Source organism: Callithrix jacchus, chromosome 5, assembly GCF_049354715.1.
Source record: "Callithrix jacchus isolate 240 chromosome 5, calJac240_pri, whole genome shotgun sequence".
Taxonomy (NCBI): domain Eukaryota; kingdom Metazoa; phylum Chordata; class Mammalia; order Primates; family Cebidae; genus Callithrix; species Callithrix jacchus.
The window spans coordinates 116,637,752-116,664,555 of NC_133506.1; the positions used below are offsets into that span (position 1 = coordinate 116,637,752).

General features: G+C 42.0%; 1 protein-coding gene across 28 annotated transcripts in view; it reads left to right on the top strand.

The window, feature by feature from the left end:
• The first annotated feature begins 8,117 nt into the window (after nt 1-8,117).
• SPOP (speckle type BTB/POZ protein) overlaps nt 8,118-26,804 on the top strand; it is an 80,556-nt gene continuing 61,869 nt past the window's right edge. For 4 of the 28 annotated variants that reach the window (XM_035301284.3, XM_008997395.6, XM_078374233.1 and 1 more), the window contains exon 1: nt 8,118-8,292. The gene's annotated coding sequence lies outside the window, so the exon portion shown is untranslated. Of the gene's footprint in view, nt 8,293-10,264; nt 10,631-17,746; nt 17,808-17,930; nt 18,413-18,561; nt 18,685-26,804 lie in introns of all 28 variants that reach the window. The other 24 variants (XM_078374226.1, XM_078374219.1, XM_078374229.1 and 21 more) reach the window with 11 other exon arrangements.

Sequence of the window (26,804 nt, forward strand, 5' to 3'; positions counted from 1 at the left end):
CGCTCACCGCAACCTCCGCCTCCTGGGTTCAGGCAGTTCTCCTGCCTCAGTCTCCTGAGTAGCTGGGATTACAGGCACACGCCACCAGGCCCAGCTAATTTTTTGTATTTTTAGTAGAGACGGGGTTTCACCATGTTGACCAGGATGGTCTCGATCTCTTGACCTCGTGATCCACCTGCCTCGGCCTCCCAAAGTGCTGGGATTACAGGCATGAGCCACTGCTCCCGGCAACAGAAAGGTTTTAAGCCAGATTGCAATGTGGTTGCTGAGAGACAAGCAGAGAACGAGGAGGAATAAGTAAGATCCTCTTTCTATGGTCCAGGCAAAAGAGGATGGTGGCTAGAACTTCGATGGGACAGAAGAGAAGTAGACAAGTGGGTAGATTCATGAGATACTTTGAAACTAGAACTTAACAGGAATTCCTATGGATTAGGTGTGAGACAACGAGACTAGAAGAGCCAAGGATAGTGGCTAATTTCTTTTTCTTTTCTTTCTTTTTTTTTTTGAGATGAAGTCTCACTCTGTTGCCCAGACTGGAGTGCAGTGGCCCGATCTTGGCTCACTTCAACCTTTGTCTCCCTGGTTCAAATGATTCTCCTGCCTTAGCCTCCCGAGTAGCTAGGATTATAGGCATGCACCACCATGCCCCCACTAATATATTTTTTTTTTTTTTTGAGACAGAGTTTCACTTTTATTGCCCAGGCTGGAGTGCAATAGCACAATCTCAGCTCACTGCAACCTCCACCTTCCCAGATTCTCCTGCCTCAGCCTCCCCAGTAGCTGGGATTACAGGTGCCCCAGCTAATTTTTGTATTTTTAGTAGAGATGAGGTTTCACCATGTTGGCTAGGCTAATCTTGAACTCCTGACCTCAGGTGATCCACCGCCTCAGCCTCCCAGTGCTGGGATTACAGGCATGAGTCACCATGCCCGGCCTTTTTGTATCTTTTTAAATAGATACAGGGTTTCACCATCTTGGCCAGGCTGATCTCTAACTCATGGCCTCAAGTGATCAGCCTGCTAGTCTTCCAAAGGGCTGTGATTACAGGCATGAGCCACCAAGTCCGGTTGATGATGGTTAATTTCTGAACTGAATGGGTAAAAAGAGAACCAGGTTTGCTTGGCTTGGCCTGTCCTTGCCCCATTTGGTCCCTCCCTCACCCACTTCTTGGAGCCCTTGAGGCGAGTCTTCAGAAGCCCAAAGCTTGGGAAGCAAATGCCATTTGAAAACTGGGTTGGAGAAGCTTTAAGGTCCCTTTTAGTTATAAAATTCTTTATTTGAAAAGTCTGTGAATAGGGACAATATTCTATCTCTTTTGACTCATCCTGGAGTACCCTGCCAGAGTCCTGTACCTGGGGAGCGCTCAGTTGACTTTTCACTTTGGCGCAGATCTTGCATAATTGAATTTTAGATTAAATTCTTTTTTAAAAAATAAGATTCTAATGTAGAGTAAACGTTCAGCTGAAATCAATTCACCTTGATAAAGTAGAGCTGTGGCAAGGATCATCTAAAATAGTAAAATCCAAAGTAATTATTATTTGAGTTGATGTAGGAAAAAAATTTGTTTTTGCTAAACTAATTATCTACATTTAGGTAAATGTTATTTTCGGGCAAATGCCAGCAGATGGTAGATCAATCCCATTCAGAATAGGACTAAAAAATCCACAGAAAATAATTCATGACAGTGAATAATAAAATCTACTTTTGATAATATATTCTTTGTTGAAAACAAATATTAACCTTCTAAAACTTATTTTGAAGTAATGACTTCAGGTAACTTTTAGACCCGTTTTAAAGATGAATGAGATGGAGATGGAGTTGTGTTGCTAGTCCAAGACAAAAATCCAAGAAAAACAGGCTCAAACCTGCCATTTCCTTTCCTTTCTTTTTTCTTTTTTTTTCCCCCGTTTTTCCTTTCTTTTTTTTTATTGCATCTTCTTTGCCTGGAGTGCCACCCTGTAGACATCATGTATCCCAACCCTTCCCCAGGTTAAAACCTCAGAACTTCCATATCTGTCAACATACTGATTAGATCCTCGGGTAAGTACACCACTCCAAGCCTGTTTTTGTTTGTTTGTTTTTTTGAGACAGAGTCTGGCTTTGTTGCCACAGCAGCACAATCTCAGCTCACTCCAGCCTCGACTTCCCCTGTGATCCTCCACCTCAGCCTCCTCAGTAGCTGGGACTACAGGTGCCCACAATGCCCAGCTATATTTTTCTGTAGAGATGGGGTTTTGCTATGTTGCCCAGGCTGGTCTCAAACTGCTGGGCTCAAGTGATCCTCCTGCCTTGGCCTCCCAAGGAAATCCCATGGGATTACAGGCATGAGCCACTGTGCCCAGCTGTTTTATTATTTTATTTTACTTTATTTTATGAGTTGGGATCCCAGTCTGTCAACCAGGCTAGAGTGCAGTGTTGCAATCACAGCTCGCTGCAGCCTCCAACTCCTACACTCAAGCAATCCTCCTGTGCCTCAACCTCCCAAGCAGCTGGACTACAGGTGCAAACCATGGCCCAGCTCTCTTTTGTTTTATTACAGAGGGAAGTAATGTAAAGGAATCCTTTTGTATGTCAAGCACTTTTGAACAGATATCTCATCCAATGCTGTTTATTGCCCTATGATGGAATGTCCCACTTCACTGTTGGGATGGGGGCCTGGAGGTCCAGCATCTGACCTGCTTCATGTTTGGGATGAGTCCTCTGCTGTGGATCACATCAGTGAGGAAGGTTACACATCACACCGTGGACACCATGTGTAACAAGGCTTTTCCTTGTTACCCTCCATGGTGGTCAGGGCCCAAGAGGTGGACTAGGATTGGACAACTGGGTACTTCCACCTGGAGCTGTGGGTATGCAGCATGAGACACAAGATGAAGAGATCAGACACCCTTTGCAGCAGCAATGGCAGCGATGTGTCTGGGGGTGGCACACTGTGGCAGTGTCCAACAGCTGGGCCTCCTCTCCACACTGTCCTGCTGAAGAAGGTGGTTGTTCTTCCTCCACCAGCCACTGGTTTTCAGCTGAATTTCCAAGTTGGACTCTTTAGGTCTTATTAATTCTCGGAGCCAGCAATATTTCTTCAGTCAATTCCAGTTCTGGTTGATGTAGCCAGAGGTGGTGGAGTTCTTGCAGCTGGGAACCCTGGCTGATGTTTGAGGAAACAGGTTCTGAGGCCAAAGAGCTTGTGCAGAGGCCACAGTTAGCAAGTAACAGTGTTCCAACTGAGAAGTCTGTGCTGTTTTGTTGATTCCACATTCTTCAAAGAATTCTGAAGAAAGGCACAGAGGCAAGAAATGGCACAGTGCACAGATGAGAGTGGGACTTGAAGACTAGGAGATATGTGAATACTTACTCCAAAACATCCATTCAGTGACACATTAATAAATAAGTTGATTCTACTCAACTTATGCCAGAGACCGTGCTGTGTTCAAATACTATTTCAGCCAGGTGCGGCAGTGCATGCCTGTAATCCCGGCACTTTGGGAGGCCAAGGTTGGCGGATCACCTGAGGTCAGGAGTTCAAGACCAGCCTGACCAACATGTTAAAACCCCATCTCTACTAAAAAAAAAAAAAAATTAGCTGGGCGTGGTGGCAGGTGCCTGTAGTCCCAATTACTCAGGAGGTTGAGGCAGGAGAATAGCTGGAACCCGGGAGGCGAAGGTGACAGTGAGCTGAGATTGCACCACTGCACTCCAGCCTGAGCAACAGAGCGAGACTCAGTCTCAAAACAACAACAACAAAATACTATTTTAGTTCATTCTCACATGGTATGATAAGGTGGGCATTATTTTGCTTATTGTTGCAATGGAAAAACTGAGCCTTAGAGAGGTTTGTCTAAGTTGATATTGTAGTAAGTGTCAGCACTGGATTTGAACTTGAGTCTCCAGACAAGGGGGCTGGAGCACATTCATTAAGCCACAGCTGCCTCACTATGCAATTTCATGAATCAATCAAAATGTCTCCACTGCTAATGTTTGTGAATTCCATAGTGGCCCCAGAGCAATGTCATCAATGCATTCTTCTTGTTTCTTTGTGCATGTTCTTACACCTGTGTCCTGGGGTATGTCATTTGTCTCTTTTCATTTAGGCTGGATATTGCTGGAACACAGGATTCTGCCCCTACTAAAGATCTTCCTTCCCGTATAGTCATCTCCCATGTCCACGAAGGGCTCCACTAAAGGAGCCACTGGGCCTGGGGACCAACTGACCAAATGAGACGTTGATCATTGACCACCCAATGGAAGAGCTGTCCAGAGAGAAGAGAGGGACTTCAGCTTCCCTTGGCACTTACAACTCAAATGAGAATCTGTACTCATTTTCTATTCAGCCCTGCCTGCCTCCACCTCCCCTAGAGCTTCGAGGAAAACCATGCCTTTGCTTGCTGGACTGTAAAATGGAGCTGAAGGTCCTTGTTGGCATACTGAATAAATACCAGGCATCTCAGCGTCTTTGGGGAAGACCCTGAGCCCAGACCTGGCTCATGACAGCCAATGAACACTTTGTTGTTTGTGTTTCGGATTAAGAAAATGAGTTGGATGTTTCTGGATGTTGCTTACCGTCACAAGGAGCAGTGAACTGAATTGGTGCCATTGCAAGCTTGACTGTTGTTGCATAGATAAAAGCCTCATTAAGTCCCTCAGGAGGAGACAAGAATTTTATTTTGAGGAAAGAAGAACAAGAAGGGCTTCTTGCTTGTTGTCATTACAGCAACAAAACATTAAATGGAGGAAATAATTAAATAACTTCACTGTTTTTTCTTTACTCAAACCTCGTCAAGAGGCTGGGTGAGTTTTTAATTAGTGCTGCATTTTCAATAAATCCCTATCTGTATGTGGTGCCGATTCTTTCCTGGATAAGGGAAAGATAATAATGAGAATCCTATTTTTCAGTCCCACACTAAAGGGATGCCTGGTATATTTAATCATGCTGAAGAAATCCTGGCAGCTTTCTCTGAGCCCAGCCTCTGCTCTAATTACATTTCTAGATTTTAGTAAATTGAAAGGGAAAATGTAGGAACAAAATAATTAAAACCGAAGAGGAAGTGCATATTAAAAAGGAGAAGCTGTTTAAAATTCTTCCACATAGTGCTTCCAAGGACATCTACAATCGTTTAATCAGCTCCACACCAAATCAAAGTCCTTTGTACAGAGGCTGATAGGATCACATCTCAGGTGGGAGGTATGGTCCCCACAGTATAATAGGAGCCTCATCGCACCAGGCTACAGATGGGGATAAGACCTCTCATATCCTTCGAGATCACCGGGGATTCAGGCCCAGCCTGGACAAGCTGTTGGCACAGACTCCCTTTCCCTGAAGAGTCCCCTTCCAGGTCCTGGGTAGAGTCTGGCGAAGCTGTTACAATTAGCTCCAAATGTGAGGGAGCTAAAGTAGGTTGTACATGCATCCAGTTTCCTTTTTCTGCACCCTGTTCCCCACTTCCATGCTCCTTCCCACAAAGAGTACCCCTTTTTCCTCTGCTTTCATGTGAACTCTGAAGTCAAGAGAATGGGTAATTGAACAGCCTCAGTGACACCAGGAACCAGTTACTTGTTATTGGTCACTGGGTTATTTCTGGGGCATTATGAATTTTCATAAGGACCAAAAATCTTGCTGGCTTCAGCTAAAGGAATTATGTTTGTTGATAACAATAAGTGAAATCTCTCTTTTTATTTATTTATTTTTTTGAGATGGAGTCTCACTCTGTCGCCCAGGCTGGAATGCAGTGGCGTGATTTCGGCTCACTGCAACCTCTGCCTCTAGGTTGAAGGGATTCTCCTATCTCAGCCTCCCAAGTAGCTGGTATTACAGGTGTGTGCCACCACACTGGGCTAATTTTTATATTTTTAGTAGAGATGGAGTTTCACCATGTTGGCCAGGCTGGTTCTCAAACTCCTGACCTCAATAATTCACCAGCTTCGGCCTCCTAAAGTGCTGGGATTACAGATGTAACCACTGCACCTGGCCGATAAGTGAAATCTAATTGGAAATTTCAAGCCTCTGCCTAATAGGTGACAAAAGCTCTTTTTGTTTTGCAGTGGGGCACATCATTGTAGAATTTAGAATCTACATTTCTTGATCATTCTGGCTGAAAAATCGGTTGTGTAAACTCTAGGAGTCTGGAATGTTTTGTCCATGATTCCCAGGAAATTTTAAACTGTGAGATTATAGGGCTTGTTTCTGTATTTGAAAGTGGAAGACAGCCTGGCACTGTCAGGGGGCTTTTTTTTCCCCCAAACCCCTGCAGTTTTGCTCATGGGCACCCAGCCTTCTCAGCTGAACAGACTCACCAACCACCTGGCACCAGGACGCATGTGGCAGGAGACAGTGCTCACTGTCTCCTGGAAACAGTCACATAGGCCTGGGGGACAGCAGGGCTCTCAGAAGCTGTTCCCAAGGCAGGGCCCACACTGTGTCACCTCCCAACCCACAGGTTCCTTGAGTTGGTCTCTTGTGTCCAATGCTCTGTGTGTGTGTGTGCGTGTGTGTGTGTGTGTGTGTGTAATGACACAATTCCAGCATGCAAGAGAGACAATGACTGCTCTGGATTATTTGGCCTCATTCAGTAAGAATATTAAAAAACATTTTATTAGGCCAGGCATCGTGGCTCACGCTTGTAATCCCAGCACTTTGGAAGGCTGAGGCGGGTGGATCACCTGAGGTTGGGAGTTCAAGACCAACGTGACCAACATGGAGAAACCCTGTCTCTACTAAAACTACAAAATTAGTTGGGCATGGTGGTCCATGCCTGTAATCTCAGCTACTGGGGAGGATGAGGCAGGAGAATCGTTTGAACCCAGGAGGCAGAGGTTTTGGTGAGTCAAGATCGTGCCATTGCACTCCAGCCTTGGCAATGAGAGCGAAACTGTCTCAAAACAAAAACAAAACAATTTTGTTTAAAGACAGGATGTCACTTTGTTGTTCTGGCTGGAGCACAGTGGCATGGTCATGGCTTACTGCAGTCTTGAACTCCTGGGCTCAAGTGATGTGATCCTCCTACCCTAGCTTCCCAAAGTACTGGGATTACAGACACGACGTAATAAAAACTTTTCTTAAGAGAAAGTATCACTCTGTCGCCCACTTTGGAGTGCAGTGGCACAATCAGCTCATTGTAACCTCAAAGTCCTGAGCTCAAGGGAACTTCCTGCCTCAGCCTCTTGAGTAGCTGGAGCCAACAGGCACTCACCAACACCTCGGCTAATTTTTTTGTAGAACAGAGTATGGAGTCTTGCTTTGTTGCCCAGGCTGGTCTCCACTCCTGGGCTCAAGTGATCCTCCCACCTCAGTCTCCCAAAGTGTTGAGGTTACAGGCATGAGCCACTGTGCCCAGCTCAAGAATAATATTTTAAAAGTTTGACCTAAAGGAAAGAATCGTAACAACTGACACCCAACACTAACATTATTACTGTAACACTGAGACAACTTTTTTTTCTCCCAGGGCCAACATGATCTGAGATCTTTCCTTTCACTCAGCTGAGCAATCACTTATGGCCTGTGGGAGCTAAGATGTGAAGCTGACGGGGACTCAGGTGTCCAAGACAACAAATTGTCACGGAATTAGCTTCCTTTTAGTTAGGTCACCTATATTTCCTGCCTTCCCCTGAAAGGATAGTCCTTGTTTTTGTTTCCAAGTGCTAAGTTTTAAAAGTTACTTAAAAGAGTCTCTAGCATCATCATAAAGTTCAAAAAATATTTTACTGACAGGGCTGGCTTTTAAAAAATGAGTTAATAGCATATAAGAGTCGTTGGTACTCCACAAATTACTTGCTGACCTAAGTCGCTGTTGTGAAATGCCTTTGTTACTCTGCCCACTCCCACCCTTGGCTTGCTATACCTCTCTTTGGTCCTCGCACCTCGGCGCGGTCTCCTGCGCCCTGCACGCGACCCCCTCCGAGTTCCCGCCTCTTTTTACTGAGACCCCCTCCTTCCTCTCAAATCCTTGGGCCCTGGCTTGGCCCCGAGACGCATGCGCGCTAGTGAAGGTAGGCGGAGTCTTGAGGACCAGGGAGGAGGAGCAGGAAAACCCAGGAAGGGGAGGGGAGGGGAGGGGTAAGGAGTAAAGGGGAGGAGGCCGTGCGGGGTGGGGCCCAGCAGTACGCGCTGGCTGCGTCGACGTGCTGACGCCATGACGCCCCGGCCGGTGTGTGTCGATGTATGTGTGTGTGTGTGAGTGTGCGCGCTCCGAGTGTGTGTGTGTATTTGTGTATCGGCGGTCCCGCAGGTCCCGGATGTTGCGGACAGTATGAGGCGAGCGCAGGGGGACGGGGACCAGCAGCTGTCGCCGCCGCTCTCAGGTGAGTGGGGGGAGGAGAGTCGAGGGAGGCGGTTGTTCTGTCGGGGTGGGGGGCCGCCTCCCCGAAGAGGTGACTGACCCCCACCGCCCCCCCACCCCCCGCCACACACACATACTCTCTTCAGTCCCATTTCCAACATCCTGATTACGTGGCCTGCGAAAGCCAGAGCCGAATCAGCCGTCCCTTCTCCCTATCTCAAGCATTCAGGAGACACAAACGCGCCCCCTGCCTTCAGCTCCCCCCCATCATTTCCCAGCCCCATCCCCCTTGCCAAATAGTGAGCTGTCGCCTGTGGCGAGATGGGTGACTGCGCATGTGCGAGTGTGAACGAGCTCGAGGTGCTTCTTCGCTGCCCCCGGGGCGCATGCGCATCGCGGTGTTGCGGGGACCTGCGGGATAAAGAGCCGGTGGACCACGAGTCTGCCTTCTTCCCACACTGTGGGCTAGACTTGCTGCCGGATAATGAGCCTGTTGCTCCTGTCCAAAAGGAGGAATTTAAATAATGTGAAAGACTTATGGACAAAGCACTATTCTCATCTGGTGTTGCCTTAGAGACTCCCAGGCTACAAACGCCTCCCAGAGCCAGCGTGTCCCACGCTGACCCTTCTTTTGAAACTGTCACTTCATCTTCTAGTTCTAGAATTACTTTTCCATTCCTGTGCGCTCATCGTCGTGCTTGTACCTTTTAGTACCAACTTACCCTAAATTTAGGAGTAGGTGCTCCATCCTATCACTTATTCTGGCAGGGGATTTTGGAAGCCTTGCTAAAGAAGACTAAAGGTCATAAAAGAAACCAAGTGAGGCATTTCATTTTAGTAAAATTCTTACTTCGCAGAACTAGATAAGATAGAGATAAAGGTACAAAAGTGTAAAGTTTAGAATCGTAACTGTAAATAAAGACATCAGGATTCTCACCCACCGGCCCTCTTACTTTGTGTGACCTATTTGCCTCTTTTTGGTCAAAGATATTCCTTAGCACTTTTCATTTTATCTGTACCTTATTGGTGCTCTGTGACATGGAAACAAAGGCAATCTGAGACTGTTGGTGGACACTAACTTATTCAGTGGAGGTTTTAAGTAATGTGTTTCTTTCACATTGGCAGATAAAAAGAAATGTGAATAACGAACTTCAAAGTACAATAATATTTCAGTGATCTAGGATGTGGGTTTTCAGTTGACGGTTATATGTGGCTCTTTGATTTGCTCCTATGCTGCCACTCTTTTGGATACTTTGCTGCTCCTTACCTCTGCTATCAAAACAGAGTGAAGAAAACATAAACTCAATAGCGAAAGGTTTTCTGGATAGCACTGAAATGAGTAGCTAAATGGTTGTGGGGAAGGGAGTGGGAGGGGGGGAAATTTTTTGTGTTTTTCAGTTCTTGTCAATCCTGTCTCCTAGCTGGATTACTGGGAAGGGACCTATTAGTAAGCTTTACTTACTAGTCTCTTTAATTTGTATTCTTTGATGTTCTTCTGTTAAGGCTTTTTCGGCTGCCACTGTTAACTCCAAAACTGCATGTTCTTGGGCCTTAAAATATATGTATTTTTCACTTCCCTTTTAACCCTGGCCCTTACAGGGTTCAGTTGTCTTTTGTGCCGTTTCCTGTTGCCATGGTTACAGTTAGAACCAAGAGATGACACACAGGAAGCAGAGGAATTTGGGGTGCATATATCTTCCCAAAAGAGCTGGAGAGTCATCTCTTTTGTGTGAAGACTGAGGAATAGAAGTTACTGTAAGACTACCCCACTCATAGGGTTGGGGCATTTGGTATCCATTTGGTACTTCATTGACTTCTCCTTTTAGAACTCTTAATAGTAGCTAGTTTGGTACTTGTAGATGTTTAATGTTCCCTGTGTCCATATTTAGAATAGGTTCTAGTAATAGCTAGAAGTGAGACTATTGTAGTAATAGATTTCAACCATTAGGATGCTTTGATTTCTCTCTCTCTCTCTCTCTTTCTTTCTTTCTTAGACGGAATCTTGCTCTGTCACCCAGGCTGGAGTGCAGTGGTGCGATCTTGGCTCGCTGCAACCTTCACCTCCCAGGTTCAAGCGATTCTCCTGCCTCAGCCTCCTGAGTAGCTGGGATTACAGTTGAGTGCCACCACATCCAGCTAATTTTTGTATTTTTGGTAGAGATGGGGTTTAGCCATGTTGGCCAAGCTGGTCTTCAACTCCTGACCTCAAGTGATTCCCCTGCCTCAGCCTCCCAAAGTGGTGGGATTACAGGCATGAGCCACCGCTCTGGGCCTGATTTTTTTCTAGAAACATTTCGTCTAGTTGAATTCACTGAAACCTCATTTTAAATGTTGATGGCATTCAGTGCTTTTAGATTAAGGTGAATATTGTTAAATAATTCTTACTGGTGCAGAGCCTTTTTTTTTTTTTTTTTAAATCACTCTTTAAAATGAATAACATGTATATACATATGAAACAAAATTTGAAAGTTACACAGAGAGTGAACTCTCTTTTCTTACTGTCTTCCTTTTATCCATGAGTTCCCCTTCCCAAAGGCAACAATCTTGTTTATTCATCCAGAGATAGTATATCATTTTACAAGCCTATATACCTATATATTCTTCACATTTTTAAATTTTATTTTATGCAAATGGTAAGACACTATGCTCATTCTGCACTTTGCTTTTCTCACTTTATTTATCTTGGTGATCATTCCATGTAGTAAATACAGTTCCTCTTCCTTTTTGAAAGATGGCAGATGATTCCATTGTATAGATGTACCATCATTCAGCCAACACTTACTGGACACTTAGGTCATTTCCAGTGGTACAGTTAATTCCTTGTATATACTTACTATGTGTACATGGTGTCTGTTGGATTAAATTCCTAGTGGAAGCGCTGGATCAATGGATGTGCATTTGTAATGTGGTTTTGTATTACTAAGTGCTTTCCACAGAGGTTGTATGAATTTATATTCCTGACAGCAGTGTGAGTCTGCCTATGTTCTTACCAACACCATTATCAAAATTTTTGATCATTTGTGCAGTCTCTTATCTAATATTTTAAAGTTCATTATGTAGTCAGTTAAGCTTCATTACACTGAAGAGTTGTGTGTAAATATCATCACTGTTTTGCAGATGGGGGAGGGGTCATGGAGGATTTTGTTTGAAAAATAATGTCATGAGAATAAAGTCATGTGTCTGGATAATAGCAAATCCATGACAATGCTAGGAAGACATACAAAACCTATATTCTAGTTTCTTCCTTTAATTCTTACATGCTAGTTTGTCTGTTAGATATTCTGTAAGCCTGTAAGTGATTTATGATCTCCTTTTAATCGCTGTGACTTTAAATTGTTTATCCAAGTAAACTGCTATTCTGCTGAGAAATTGAAAAGCTAACCCAGTTAGTTAAGGTGCTTTAGTGAGTGTCTGCTGTCTTGGCACAGAATACTGGTACTAGCATTTTTTAAGTCTGCTGATTGCAGAATACTTCACTATGAGCTTCGAAGAAATAGAAAAGAATTAAATATAACTGTGCCTGAAGAGAGCTTACAGTCTTGTTGGAAAACCTAGAAGAAATGGATAACTTTCTGGACACATGTAGCCTACCAAGATTGAACCATAAAGAAATAGAAAACTTGAACAGATCAATAATAGTGAGAAATGAGAGTGAAGCAATAATAGTCTACCATCAACGAAAAGGCCCAGGGCCTGACAGCTTCATCGCTGAATTCTACCAAACATTTAAAGAAGAACTGATACCAATTGTCCTCAAACGGTTCCAAAAAGTTGAAGGGAAGGGAGTATTTCTTAAACTCATTCTATGAGGCCAGCCTTACCCTGATACCAAAATCAAAGACGTAATCTTGTAAAGCCACACCTACTGAATATATGAAATAAAAAGAGAACAATTAGAAAACAGAACTGGTACAGTAATGCACTATTTTCCATGCTGAGAGGACCTTGTGAAGACATGATTAAGGGTTGGAGGAGAGTTCATTTGGGAGGCCTTCCTGGAGGAAGTGCATTTGGAACCTTTTTTTTTTTTATAATGGTTTAAGTGAAAAATTTTAAACATACAGAAAAATGGAAAGAATATTACAGTTATCATCTTTATATTCATTACTTAGATTCAACAGTTGTTCACATTTTGCTACATTTAGGTTATGTATGTGCATATATATTTAAATATATAAATTTTTGTATTGCAAACATCATGACACTTTACCCTTAAATACTTTATATTTATCTCTTTAAAGCTTATGGTACTTGTCACAGTTAAGGCAATTAACAGGAATTTTCTAATTGTCTTGAAGGTGACACTTCTTTTTTTCCTCCAAACATACCTCTTTAGTCTCTTTAAGTCTAGAAGAATTTAGAAGCCACATGATACCGGTTTTTTTTTCGAGATGGAGTTTCACTCCATCGCCTAGGCTGGAGTGCAGTGGCACGATCTTTGCTCACTGCACCCTCTGCCTCCCAGGTTCAAGCAATTCTCCTGCCTTGGGCTCCCAAGGAGCTGGGATTACAGGTTCCCACCACCATACCTGGCTAATTTTTTGCATTTTTAGTAGAGACGGGGTTTTACCATGTTGGCCAGGCCAGTCTTGAACTCCTGACCTCAAGTGATCCACCCACCTTCACCTCCCAAAGTACTGGGATTACAAGCATGAGCCCACATGCCCAGCCTCATTATAATAATTTTTTAGGAGACTAAGCTGTCTGTCTTGCAGAATATATCACTTCTGGAATTTTCTGGTTATTTCCTCAGATTCATAAACTGATATTGAGCTCTAAAGTTCTGATTAGATTATGGTTAGATGTTTTTAATGAGACTCCTTTATTTGTGTTTCTCAGCTCCTCGTTCCATCATAATAGGAGAAACATAGGATCGTAATATCCCATTACTATGATGTTGAGTTTATTTGATCATTTAAGGTGATAAATATCAGACTCCTTTGTTGTAAAGACATTTTCCACCCTTTGTAATCAGTAAGTTATCTGTGGAGTGGTGCCGCTTTGGCATTGTTGCTGGCACTTCTCCAGCAACATTTCACCTGATGATGATGATCTTTGATTAAATTAGTTAATTCATTGGTTTTTGGAAATAGTGATTTTTCTAATCCTGTCATTTATTTTACACTGATTAGCTTTTAATCTTCTGTAAGGATTTATTTCATCAATTAGGAATAAATTATACATTTTGTGTGTGTATATTTTTAGTAGATATGGGGTTTTACCATGTTGACCAGACTGGTCTCAAACTCCTGACCTCAGGCAATCTGCCTGCCTCCGCCTCCCAAAGTGCTGAGATGACTGGCGTGAGCCACTGTGCCCCACCCTTTTTTTTTTCTTCAGGTGGAGTCTCGCTCTGTTGCCAGACTGGAATGCAGTGGTGCAATCTCAGCTCACTGCAACCTCCGCCTCCTGGGTTCAAGCAATTCTCTTGCCTCAGCCTCCCAAGTAGCTGGGAATACAGGTGTGTGTCACCACGCCCAGCTAATTTTTGTATTTTTAGTAAAGATGAGATTTCACCATGTTGGTCAGACTGGTCCCGATCTCTTGACCTTGTGATCCACCTGAGTTGGCCTCCAAAAGTGCTGGGATTATAAGTGTGAGCCACTGTGCCCGGCAATTTTTTTTTTTTTTTTTTTTTGAGACAGAGTCTTGCTCTGTCTCCCAGGCTGGTGTGCAATAGAGTGATCTTGGCTCATGCAACCTCTGCCTCATGGATTCAAACGATTCTTGTTCCTCAACCTCCCAAGTAGCTGGGATTATAGGCACCCGCCACCACACCTGGCTAATTTTTGTATTTTTATTAGAAATGGGGTTTCACCATATTGGCCAGGCTGGCTTCGAGCTCTTGACCTCAAGTGGCCCTCCCGCCTCAGCCTCCCAAAGTCCTGGGATTACAGGAGTGAGCCACCATGCCTGGCCTAAATTATAATTTCTGGTAAAAAATATAGGTCTGGCTCACACCTGTAATCCTAGCACCTTGGGAGGCTGAGGTGGGTGGACCACCCGAGGTCAGGAGTTTAAGACCAGCCTGGCCAAGATGATTGAAACCCTGTCTCTACTAAAAATACAAAAATCAGCCAGGTGTGGTGGCATGTACCTGTAATCCTATCTACTTGGGAGGCTGAGGCAGGAGAATCACTTGAACCCAGGAGGCAGAGGTTGCGGTGAGCCAAGATCCTGCCACTGCACTCCAGCCTGGGTGACAGAGAAAAATTCTGTCTCAAAAAAAAAATATATATTGAGGTAAATTCTTCTTTTTCTTTTTGGTAAAATCTTTATTTTTTTTCTTTAATATTTTTCTGAGTACAGGGATGGTATAATATCATCTCTAATGGTGGTAAATGAGGTTTTTTTTTCACCCTCATTGTTTTAATGTCATGGATTTTAGTTTCTTCTGTGTTTTACCAACACATTCTTTTTGATGCTCACACTGTCTCATATTTGAACTGTGGGAACCTTTAAGCTTGGGCTATGAGTGCTTCCTTGCTTTCTGTCAGAAGAAGTTCTGAGCTCACTTTGTACTTTCCTGTCCCCGATGCAGAACCCCTTACCTTTACCTTCATATATATGATATTTTCTTCCCTTTCAGTAAATTATTAGGTTGGTATAAAAGTAATTGCAGTTTTTACCATTACTTTTAATGACAAAACCTGCAATTACTTTTATACCAACCTAATAAATTATTTGTCTACCATGTGGAGCTTCTGGAACCAAATTCTGAAAACTAAAGGTGCTTTTATTTTAACCTGATGCACCTAGTGGTTGACTCACTTCTGTGTCACTGGCATTGCTGGATTCTGGATTTTAGAACTCAGCTTCCTTGTCTTGAATATTCTTCGTGAAGGGCAGTGTCTCTGAAGAGAGCATTGACCACCCCCTCGCCCCCACCTCTCATGAGCAAACTTGATTTTCTTTAAGATGAAAAGCACACAGAATAAAATTTAGAGGTTGAAATTATGTGTTTCTAAGCTTTGGTATATGACAGTTTTATTATTATATAAAAACATCTGTGCATCCATGCGCAAGTATGTCTTCCCTTTCCCTCATCTCTACACAGTGTTACGTAAGATTATGCTGTAATCACATATTTTTTTATTATCACTAGATTTTCATTATAAAAAAGAAGTAAGGCAAATTGTTCTTGGTTTGGGAAAAATTTCAGATAGGCCATAAACTCTGATATCTAGCTGTCTTACTTAACTTAGGGTCTGGAACAGTGCCGAATCCTGTGGCTTTCTATCATGTACTTTAGACTCAGAAGAAATGTCAGGGCAGCCACAGTGTTTCCTGAAAATTCATCACACTAATGAAGGTTAATACAAACGAAAGATGCAGCAGAACTGCATTCTAAAGTGGGTTTTGGGGTGGACTAATTCCTGTCTTAGCAAAAAATGTTTTGTTAGACTCCTACAATCTAGTGGTATTTGAGTAATCTTACTGATTTCAGGTTACTTAAAGCCAGACCATAACAGTATTCTGATATTTATCTGAAATTCATATTTCAGTTTCTTTTTACCATTTTGTCATATTTACAAGGTTATTCTCAACCTGGTTTCATAACAATACTGGTCCCAAATTCAATTCTGATTGTGTATTCAGGGAAGCACACCTGTTTCTTGTGTTTGTTTTCAGGCATAGTGAATCACTCAGGCTATTCTGATACATTTGCCAATAAGATCTAGTAGCTTCCTTTACTTTTGTTTTTGAAAAACTCCCATTACAGGAAAAAAATTCTAAAGTACACATTCTTTAGGAAATGCTTGGGCTGTCATTCTTTTATTTTATTATTTTTTTTTGAGACGAAGTCTTGCTCTGTCGCCAGGCTGGAGTGCAATGGCATGATCTCAGCTCACTGCAACCTCTGCCTCCCTGGTTCAAGTGATTCTCCTGCCTCGGCCTCCCAAGTAGCTGGGATTACAGGCACACACCACCACACCTGGCTAATTTTTTGTGTTTTTAGTAGAGACAGGGTTTCACTGTGTTGGTCAGACTGGTCTCGAACTCCTGACCTCGTGACCCACCCGCCTCGGCCTTCCAAAGTGCTGGGATTACAGGTGTGAGCCACCACGCCCAGCCAGGCTGTCATTCTTACAACTATGATCATGTTTTAATAGAATTGGCAAGGAGGTGCCTAGGTACTCTATACGACAGAGCTAGTCATGCCGCTTTGGAAGAGCTGGTTGAGACCTTAGGGAATTAACCATTCGGACACACCTGCTTGACCATGAAGACCTTTATTCCTGACTTTTAATTTTCTCAAAAGTTGTTAGTGTAAATCTTCCTGCCATGGCAGTAGTTCTTTGAAAATCTCTAATCTCTCCTATCTATGTATCTATATATTGGTAAGAGGAAAAATGTATGTGTGATCATTCATCTCCTCAAATTGAGATTTATATATTCCTTCATTTGATATTTGGAAACAGATAACCATATAGAAATTTGCTGTAAATACCACAGTTTTTCAGTGAACATCTTTTATGCCATCTTAATTTTTTAATTATAAAATATCTTGGGTGGGCACAGTGTCTCATGCCTATAATCCCGGCATTTTGGGACGCTGAGATGGGTGGATTACCTGAAGTCAGGAATTCAAGACCAGCCTGGCCAACATGTTGAAACCCCATCTCTACTAAAAATGAAAAATTAGCTGGGCATGGTGGTGGGCGCCTGTAGTCCCAGCTACTAGGGAAGCTGAGGCAGGAGAATCACTTGAACCCAGGAGGGGGCGGTTGCAGTGAGCCGAGATCATACCACCTCACTCCAGCCTGGGCAACAGAGCCAGACTCGTCTTAAAAAATATATATATATATGTGTGTGTGTGTGTGTGTGTGTATATATATATATATATAAAAATATAAGGAATACTACCATGCATATAACCATCACCCAGCTTTATAAAATCTGGACATTTTGTTATATTTGCTCCCAGATATTTTTTCTAGTAAATAAAACATTACTGAAATAGCAAGGCCTTAGGGTACTCCTGTTCTCTTCTTCTCTCCCTCCTTATCGGTAACACCTATCATGAATTTGGTATTTATCATGTTCTAACTGTGTTATAATCCAATATGTACTATATACTCCAATATGTACCATTCTTTGCCTTAATATTTTTGCTTAATATTGTTTTTTGAGATTTATTTATGTTTATACATATAACTTGAATTCATTTTAACTGCTGTTTAGTATTTGGTTGTATGAATATGCTGTACCACAATTTATCCATTTCCTGTTAATAGACATAAGGTATTTCCATTTTTTATTACATATAATAATCTTTTATTGTTTATTTTTATTGTGGTAAAAACAATATTAAATTTAACACCTTAACCATTTTTAAGTGTACAGTTCAGTAGTGTTTAATATTTGCACAATATTCACATTGTTGTGCAACAGATCTCTATAATTACTTTTTCATCTTGCAATACGGAAACTCTATACTCACTAAACAACTTCTTGTTTCCTCCCTCCCCCAGGCTCTGGGAAGTACCCTTCTCCTTTCTGTCTCTAGGAGTTTGACTACTGTAGGTACCTGGTGTAAGTGAATCATACAGAATTTCTCTCTTTGGTGACTGGCTTGCTTCACCTAGCCCAGTGTCCTCAAGGTTCATCCATGTTGTGGCATGTGCCAGGATTTCCTTTCTTTTTTTTTTTTTTTAGATGGAGTTTCGCTCTTGTTACCCAGGCTGGAATGCAATGGCGCAGTCTCAGCTCACCACAACCTCTGACTCCTGGGTTCAAGCAATTCTCCTGCCTCAGCCTCCAGAGTAGCTGGGACTATAGGCTGCACCACCATGCCCAGCTAATTTTTGTATTTTTAGTAGAGACGGGGTTTCACCATGTTGACCAGGATGGTCTCGATCTCTTGACCTCGTGATCCACCTGCCTTGGCCTCCCAAAGTGCTGGGATTATAGGCATGAGCCACCATGCCCGGCCGATTTCCTTTCTTTTTAAGGCTGAATAATATTCCATTCCACATTCTGTTTATCCCTTTAGCTATTGATAGACACTTGTGTTGTTTTTATCCTTTGGTTTTTGTGAGTAATGCTGCTATGAATGTGAGTGTACAGACATCCTTTCAAGACCCTGCTTTCGGTTCTCTTGGGTATATATGCCCGGAAGTGGAATCGTGGATCATGTGGTAATTCATTTCTAATTTTTTGAGGAACCTCTATACTGTTTTCCATAGTGGCTGAACCATTTTATCTTGCCAGCAGCAGCTAACAAAAGTGCCAGGCTCTCTACAGCCTCACTAACACTTTTTCTTTTCTTTTCTTTTTTTTTTTTGAGATGGAAGCCTCACTCTGTCGCCCAGGCTGGAGTGCAATGGTGCCGTCTTGGCTCACTACATCCTCCGCCTACCAAGTTCAAGCGATTCTCCTGCCTCAGCCTCCCAAGTAGCTGGGATTACAGGTGTGTGCCACCATGTCCAGCTAATTTTTTGTATTTTGGTAAGATACAGGGTTTCGCCATTTTGGCCAGGCTGGTCTTGTACTCCTGACTTCAAGTGATCCGCCCTCCTTGGCCTCCCAAACTGCTGGGATTATAGGCGCGAGCCTCTTTTTTGTTGTTGTTAAGGGTTTAGATACCTGTTTAAGGCAACACTTATTGTTAAAAAAATTTTTTTTGTAGTAGCCATCCTAATGGGCGTATTTTGTTTTTAAACTTAATTTTATCTTTTATCAAACTGAGTTTTTATATATATATATATTTTTTTTTTTTTTTTTTCATTTTCTTTTTTTTTTTTTTTTTTTTTGAGACGGAGTCTTACTCTGTTGCCTAGGCTAGAGTGCAGTGGCACAATCTTGACTTACTGCCCCCTCTGCCTGCCAGGTTCAAGTGATTCTCCTTCCTCAGCCTCTTGAGTAGCTGGATTACAGGTACCCGCCACTACACCTGGCTAATTTTTGTATTTTTTGTAGAGATGGGGTTTTACATTGTTGGCCAGGCTGGTCTTGAACTCCTGACAGCAAGTGACCCACCTGTCTGGGCCTTTCAAAGTACTGTGATTACAGGTGTGAGCCACTGTGCCTAGCCTTGAGTTTTAGATTTTCATGCAGTCAGATTTATTATATTGTTCCTATATGTTTTATGTGTGTGTGTCTTCATGACACTATACTGAGGTAATGGTTACATCCTATATTTTCTTCTAAAAGTTGTAAAATTTTGCTTTTCGCCTTTAAGTCTCTAATCCACCTAGTATTTTGATGTTTGGTGTGAAGTAGAGATCACATTTTTTGTTTTCATAAGGATAACGCTGAAGTGTGGATCTAATTTTCTTTCCATAAGGATAATCTTGTGACCCAGCATCATTTATTGAATAGTCCATCTGTTCCCTACAACTTTATATCACTTACATGTTTCCATATATAAGAATTTGTATTTTCTCTATCCTGTACCATTGGTCTGTTTGCTTATCTTGTACTGGTACTACACTGCATTAATTCTGATAGCTTTATAATAATTATTTATATTTGACGGGGCAAGTCTCACTCCCTTGTTCTTTTTCTATTTGTCAGGCTTTCTATCAAATTGTTTTTTTGTGTGTTTTTTGTTTTTAGACAGAGGCTTGCTCTGTCGCCCAGGCGTAATCTCTGCTCACTGCAAACCCCACCTCCTGGGTTCAAGCAATTCTCCTTCCTCAGCCTCCCGAGTAGCTGGGACTACAGGTACACACCACCATGCCTGGCTAATTTTTGTGTTTTTAATAGAGATGGGGTTTCACCGTGTTGGTCAGGCTGGTCATGAACTCCTGACCTCAGGTGATCCACTCGCCTTGGCTTCCCAAAGTGCTCAGATTACATGCATGAGCCACCTCACCCAGCCAAATTGGTATATTTTAATGACACTATTTGTTGTCTAAAATATATTCACATAATATGTAACGAACTTTGCCAAAATAAAAGAAAAATTGCGTCTTCCTTATCTAATAACTGATCACTTGTTTTGAATGAGCCTACAATTTCCATTCAACTTTTAGTATTGTTAGAGTGATTTTATAAAACAGTTTGGGTAAAGGCATTGAAGATTTATGGTGTTACGGCTTCTGTGATCATAAGGAAAGAAAATCTATTCAAACCAGTTGGTACAAAAGAGCTTCTAATGCCACATGCAAGGTTGAAAACAAAAGCGGCGGGGGGGTAGATTTATGTAAAGGAAAAAGGAGATAGCTGTTGCAGACATCAGAAAAGGCTGGAACTGAAACAGTGCCAGGGTTTTCCGACAGAGTTTATGGTCTCTAGATTTCTGCTATAAATAGGCTTTAGTCTCTATGAGGACTAATTCAGATTCCTGGGGGAGATCTGATTTGGTCAGTTGAAAGTTTGATTTTCCCCTGGGCCAGATATCTGCCCCAGGTTCAACTCCAGTTTCGGGTGAGGAAAGGGGAAGGGGAGATTTTGGTACAAACAGAGCAATTTTGGGAATGGCTGGAATCAGAGGCATATTTTCTTAGAACAGTGATTCTCACTGTTGTCTCAGGAGTGTATACTCTTAAAAAAAATTTTGGCCAGGCCTGGTGGCTCACACCTGTAATCCCAGCACTTTGAGAGGCCGAGGCGGGTGGATCATGAGGTCAAGAGATCGAGACCATCCTGGTCAATAAGGCGAAACCCCATCTCTACTAAAAATACAAAAAAATTAGCTGGGCATGTTGGTGTGTGCCTGTAATCCCAGCTACTCAGGAGGCTGAGGCAGGAGAATTGCCTGAACCCAGGAGGCGGAGGTTGTGGTGAGCCGAGATTGTGCCATTGCACTCCAGCCTAGGTAACAAGAGCAAAAATTCCCTCTCAAATAAATATATATATATATATATATATATATATATATATATATTTTTTTTTTTTTTTTTTTTTTTTTTTTTTTTGAGACCTCGTGATCCACCCACCTTGGCCTCCCAAAGTGCTGGGATTACAGGCGTGAGCCACCGTGCCTGGCCTCCAGGTTTTCTTACCTACTTCTATTCAGTTTGATGTGATAATTTGTTTTGATTGAAGTATCTAAAGAAAATATGGCCTGAAAGAATATGTAGTTGGAAAAGGGAGAAGTATTTTATAGTCTTTTCAGACAATTGTGCATATTCTCTGATACTACACCAAAACTTGACAAGTATTAGTTTCTTATAAATTAAGTTGTAGTATGGATTCTGAAATTGTATTGATGTTACTGTTACATTAAGATCCATTGGTCTGACTTGCACTTGAATGGATCTTTTACACACATGTGATTTTTAGAGTATTGTGCTGTGGTCATTTGGGAAATACTAGTGAATTGAGTTAAGCAGATCTTCTGAATGTTTAAACATTTTATAATACAATATCAGAAAACCCACATTATTATCACCACCCATTTCATCAGCAAAATCTTTGTAAGTATTGGGAAGCTGTCAAGCAGCTACAAGTTTTCCAAAATTCTAGTTTTTCGCTGGAAGCCTGGATTTTATCATTGGCAACAAATACTGTCACTTGTTTTCCCCAGTGACAGACTCCATTTTCAAGAAAATGTCTGCTAAATATTCATGTCTAAATAACTAGTTTGTTCTTTGTTTCAAGTAAGTGTAGGGTTCCATGAAAAAAGCAGCTAGTTCAACTCATAGCCCAGAGTCACAAGTGCTTTTCCTGGAGACCGCCCATGGTACTTGAGTACCTTGCAGAAGTGCTTTCTTCATACTGCCCCATTTTGTTACAGACTATTTAAAAGACCTGCACTCAAGCGTTTAGATTTAATTAATAATTTTTATTGCTGCATCAAGAACATTCTTAAATGCAAGCAATTGTTTTTTTTTTAAATCACCTATGTGTGATGACAAAAGACAATGACAATGACTATAGTACAGTTCAATGTCATTTACTCATGCTAGCAGTGGTCCCCAACCTTTTTGGCCCCAGGGACTGGTTTTGTGGAAACCAAAACCATTCCCCTGGTAGTGGGGAATGGTTTTGGGATGAAACTTTCACCTCAGATCATCAGGTATTAGATTCTCATAAGGAGCATGCAACCTAGATTCCCTCCCATTTTTTTCATAGTAGGGTTGAGGCTACTATGAGAATCTAATGACATTGCTGATCTGACAGGAGGCAGAGCTCAGGCAGTAATGCTTATTTGAGTGCCCACTGCTCACCTCCTGCTGTCCATCTGGTTCCTAACAGGCCACGGGTCAGTAAAGTCTGCAGCCCTGGGGGTGGGTACCCTTGCGCTAAGACACCAGCAGTTTTACCCATTATTGCTTTTGTGCTGTCAGCACAAGTATCAACACAATGAAAAAGGCAAATGTTATGAAAATAATGTTGACTTCACAGACCATTTGAAAAGGACCTCCAGGAATCCACTGGGACCATTTGAGAACCACAACATTAAAAGAGAGGATGTGGGTGGGGAAACAGGTCAGTACTTGAAGTGCAGGTTTTTCCTGATGGAATTTTACTGGATTGTTAATGCAGTCACTTAATATCACTGAGCATAAAGTCGACATGAATGGGATATTTTTATTTATTTTTTTTTTTGAGACGGAGTCTCACTCTGTCACCAGGCTGGAGTGCAGTGGCGCAATCTCTGCTCACTGCAACTTCCGCCTCCCAGGTCCAGGCAATTCTCCTGCCTCAGCCTCCCGAGTAGCTGGGATTACAGGCGTGCGCCACCACACCCAGCTAGTTTTTGATTTTTTAGTAGAGACAGAGTTTCATCATTTTGGCCAGGATGGTCTCGATCGCTTGACCTCGTGATCCATCTGCCTCGGCCTCCCAAAATTCTGGGATTACAGGCATGAGCCACCGAGCCCGGCCGGGATATTTTTAAAGATTATAAAAACTTTCAAATTTCTTTTGAACAAAAATGTTTTTCTAAGAATTATTTTCTTTTTTTTTTCTTCTTTTTTTGAGATGGAGTCTTGCTCTGTCACCCAGGCTGGAGTGCAGTGGCGCGATCTCGGCTCACTGCAACCTCCGCCTTCCAGGTCCAAGTGATTCTCTTGTCTCAGTCTCCTGAGTAGCTGGGATTATAGGCGCCTGCCACCCCGCCCGGCTATATATTTTTTATTTTTAGTAAAGACAGGGTTTTATCATGTTGGCCAGGCTGGTCTCGAACTCCTGATCTCAGGTGATCTGCTTGCGTTGGCCTCCCAAAGTGTTGGGATTACAGGTGTGATCCATCGAGCCAGGCCTGGAATTACCATTTCCAAACAGCAGAGTTTATGGTGTTCAGATTTTCAGCCAGATAGTGGCTGAAAATTTTCAAGTATGTGATAATCTTAGGTCAGACCATTTTAATATAGCTTATGAATTTGCCTCATGTAGTAGTACATAGAGCTTAACATTCTTTTTCAAGCATTTAAATGTATTTTGAAAATCTGTCAGAATCTGAAGGGGGAAAAATCTGAGCTCTATCAATTGCATTTGGGTAGGTCCTGCCTTTCTAGAAAAGGCATAGAAGAGAAAGTTTAGACGGAGAATCCTCCATTCTAGCTTTGTATCTTTTCGTCATTCAAGGGTCTCTCTAAAGAGGGAAAGGCCCCCATCCCCCCAAAAATTTAAATATGTTTTATGATATAGAAGGGGCAATAGTGTTGGCCGGGTGCGGTGGCTCATGCCTGTAATCCCAGCACTTCAGGAGGCTGAGGTGGGCGGATCACCTGAGGTAAAGAGTTCGAGACCAGCCTGACCAATATGGTAAAACCCCATCTTTAAAAAAAAAAAAAAAATCCAGATGAGGATTCTTACCAAATAAAAAAAATAAAAAATAAAAATAAAGTAATAATGAAAAGGGAAAAAAAAAGGAAGGGAATAGTGTTAACTGACTTTTCTTTTTAACAAATACCTGCTGAGTGACTATAAGTAAAAGACAGTAGAAAGTCAGGGAGGGGTATGGTCTGAAATGAGTGGGAGATTAAACCAGTATTATATATTTAGTGTTTAGAAGAGGAAGAGATCTTTGGGGAAGCTGGGGTGAGAGTCAGGACTGTCTTTCTGAAGGTTACATTTGAGCTGGACTTTGAAGGGTAGGTATTTTGAAGTTGGAATTTTCGTTAGCAGAGATGGGGAAGGGAATTCAGGGAGAAGGAATGTCATGAGTGAAAATGTGGAGGTGGGAAAGTGCAGTATTAGTTTAGGGTGTGTACTGGAAATAATGAAGAGCACAGCATGGCTGAAGCAGAAGATGGGATAATGGAGGATAAGAGTGGAAAATAAATGGGCTCAGAGCATGGAAGGTTTTCAACAATGGCCAGGCAGTTTGGGTTTAATGTGGTAAAGCATTAGAGACTGAAAATTTTTGATTGAAGAAATAACATGGTTAGAGTGTGCCTTTCACAAATTTTATTTCACCTCACTCATTTATTTACTGATTTATTGACTGTTTTTTTAGTAGCTCCCCTGCCATATAAGTGAGGAAAAGTGTATATAATGGTGGACCTAGTAGAAAATCCCCACTCTCACAGAATTTGCAGTCTAGAAAAGGAACTTCAACAAGTGAATATAGTTATAGATTATTATAAATGTAATGAAGGAAAGGAATAAATTATTAAGGAAAATAATGAGGAGATTAAATTTAGTCGGAGGAGTCAGTGAAGGCCTTGCTTAGGCATGAAATATTAATTTGGTACCTACTGTGTGCCAGATACTATAGATGCTGGGGATATAGTTAAAGAACAAAACAGACAAAAGTCCCTGCTCTCATGGAGCTTATATTCAGGCAGCAAACAAAATAAAAAAAATATATGGTATATTGGACAGTGATAAGTTTCAAGGAGAAAAATGCAGCCCAAAAAAGGGATAGATAGGGAGTGTTGGGGTGGGAGTAGGTGTTGTGATTTTAGATAGAATGCCAGGGAAGGCCTCACAGAGGTAATGCTTCAGTAAATATCTGTAGAAGATGAAGGAGTGAACTAACACTCTAGACAAAAGAAATATTTGTGCCTGGCATATTCAGCGAACCAGTAAGGAGGCCGACATGGCTGGAGTTAAGTGAACAAGAGAGAAAGTAGTTGACGTGAAGTCAGAGAGGTTGGTGGAAGTCCAAATGCTGTAGAGCAGTGGTTCTCACTCTTAGCTGTTTGTTAGAATCACCTGGGGTACTTTTTATACTCCTGATGCCTGGGCTGCACCCATACCACTTAAATAAGAATCTTTGCAGGTGGGACTTAGTGGCAGAAGAGATGGAGAGAAGTGGATGGATTTGAGAAGTATGTTAAAGAAAGAATTCATTTAATTATAGATTGAATGTGGGGGTTGAGGAAAAGGAAAGTGTCAAGAATGACTCCCAGGTTTCTGGCTGAAGCAACTGGATGGGTAGACGTGTCACTTACTGAGATGAGGGTGGGAGATAGGAATGGGAGGAGTAGGTGTGGAATTTGGAGGGAAGATCAGAAATCAGGAGTTCAATTTTAGACATGTTAAATTTGAGATGCGAATGAGGCTAAGTATAAATATGTTAAGTAGGCAGATATATGAGTGGAGCTTGAAATGAAATCAGAGCTTGAGGTAATACAATTTTATATCATCTGCTTATTGGTGGTCTTGAAAGTATCTAAATAACATCATATAGGATAAACTTAAGGGCGAAAGAACTGGGGATATGGAAACTAGCTTATTCTAGTAATCTGAACAAGAATGGTGCTAATGTGAATCAGGATAGTTTCTGTGGCACTAGAAAAGTATAAGTAGGTTGGAGGCTTAAGGACTGAGGAGCCTGTGTGTAATGGAGGTGGACAGCAGGCGAGGAGTGAAAGATAATGTTGAGATAAAGCCTGGGTGAATGATATGAAGTTGTCGGAGGAGCTGGTTTGGGAAAAAAGTGTTTGGCTTTGGTTGTATTGATATTTAGGAGAGGCTGCCTAGTAAGCAGACAGTTGGATCTGTTGCTTTGAGTTTTGGAAGAGTAAATGAGGTTCAAAACATAGATCAAGAAATAGATTTTCATACCTTGAAAATGAAACAATTTCATTTGCATAAAATTGATTCACCGTGGGAGCAGCAACATTTATGAAAATAACAACATCCACAGATTTATTACGACCTGTTAGGATCTCTGTGATACGGTCCTTGCCTGTTTCTTTTAGTGTTTTCCTTTGATGACCATGTTCAACCTATACTGCCTTTCTTTCTGTTTGTCCGGTATACCCAGCTAGGTCCTCCCTTAGGGCTTTTGCACTTTTTGTTTTCTCATTTTAACTCTTCCCTCCTTCTTGGTAGAGGGATAAGGGGACAGAAAAAAATTCAGAAGTTGGTATCTGGGAAGTGGAGAAGGTTCCAACCAGATCTTTGCTAAGGTGTGGGAGTATGGATGAGCACATGAAGGAGAGTGGCTGTGGGAGCCCTTATGTTGATGTCCTGTCAACATAAAGACACAGAGTAGCATGTTGGTCTCAGTGTATCCCAGACTCAAATCTGTTGATCAGAGATGCCACAGCAGTGGTAGTTCCCCTCCACTTGGTGGTCTGACGGTGGTGGTGGTAGTGGTGGTCCACCTTGGAAATATAACTTGACTTGGTGATGACTTGCCTCATTGCTGTTTTTTCTGCCATCATGGATGGAAACATCTTC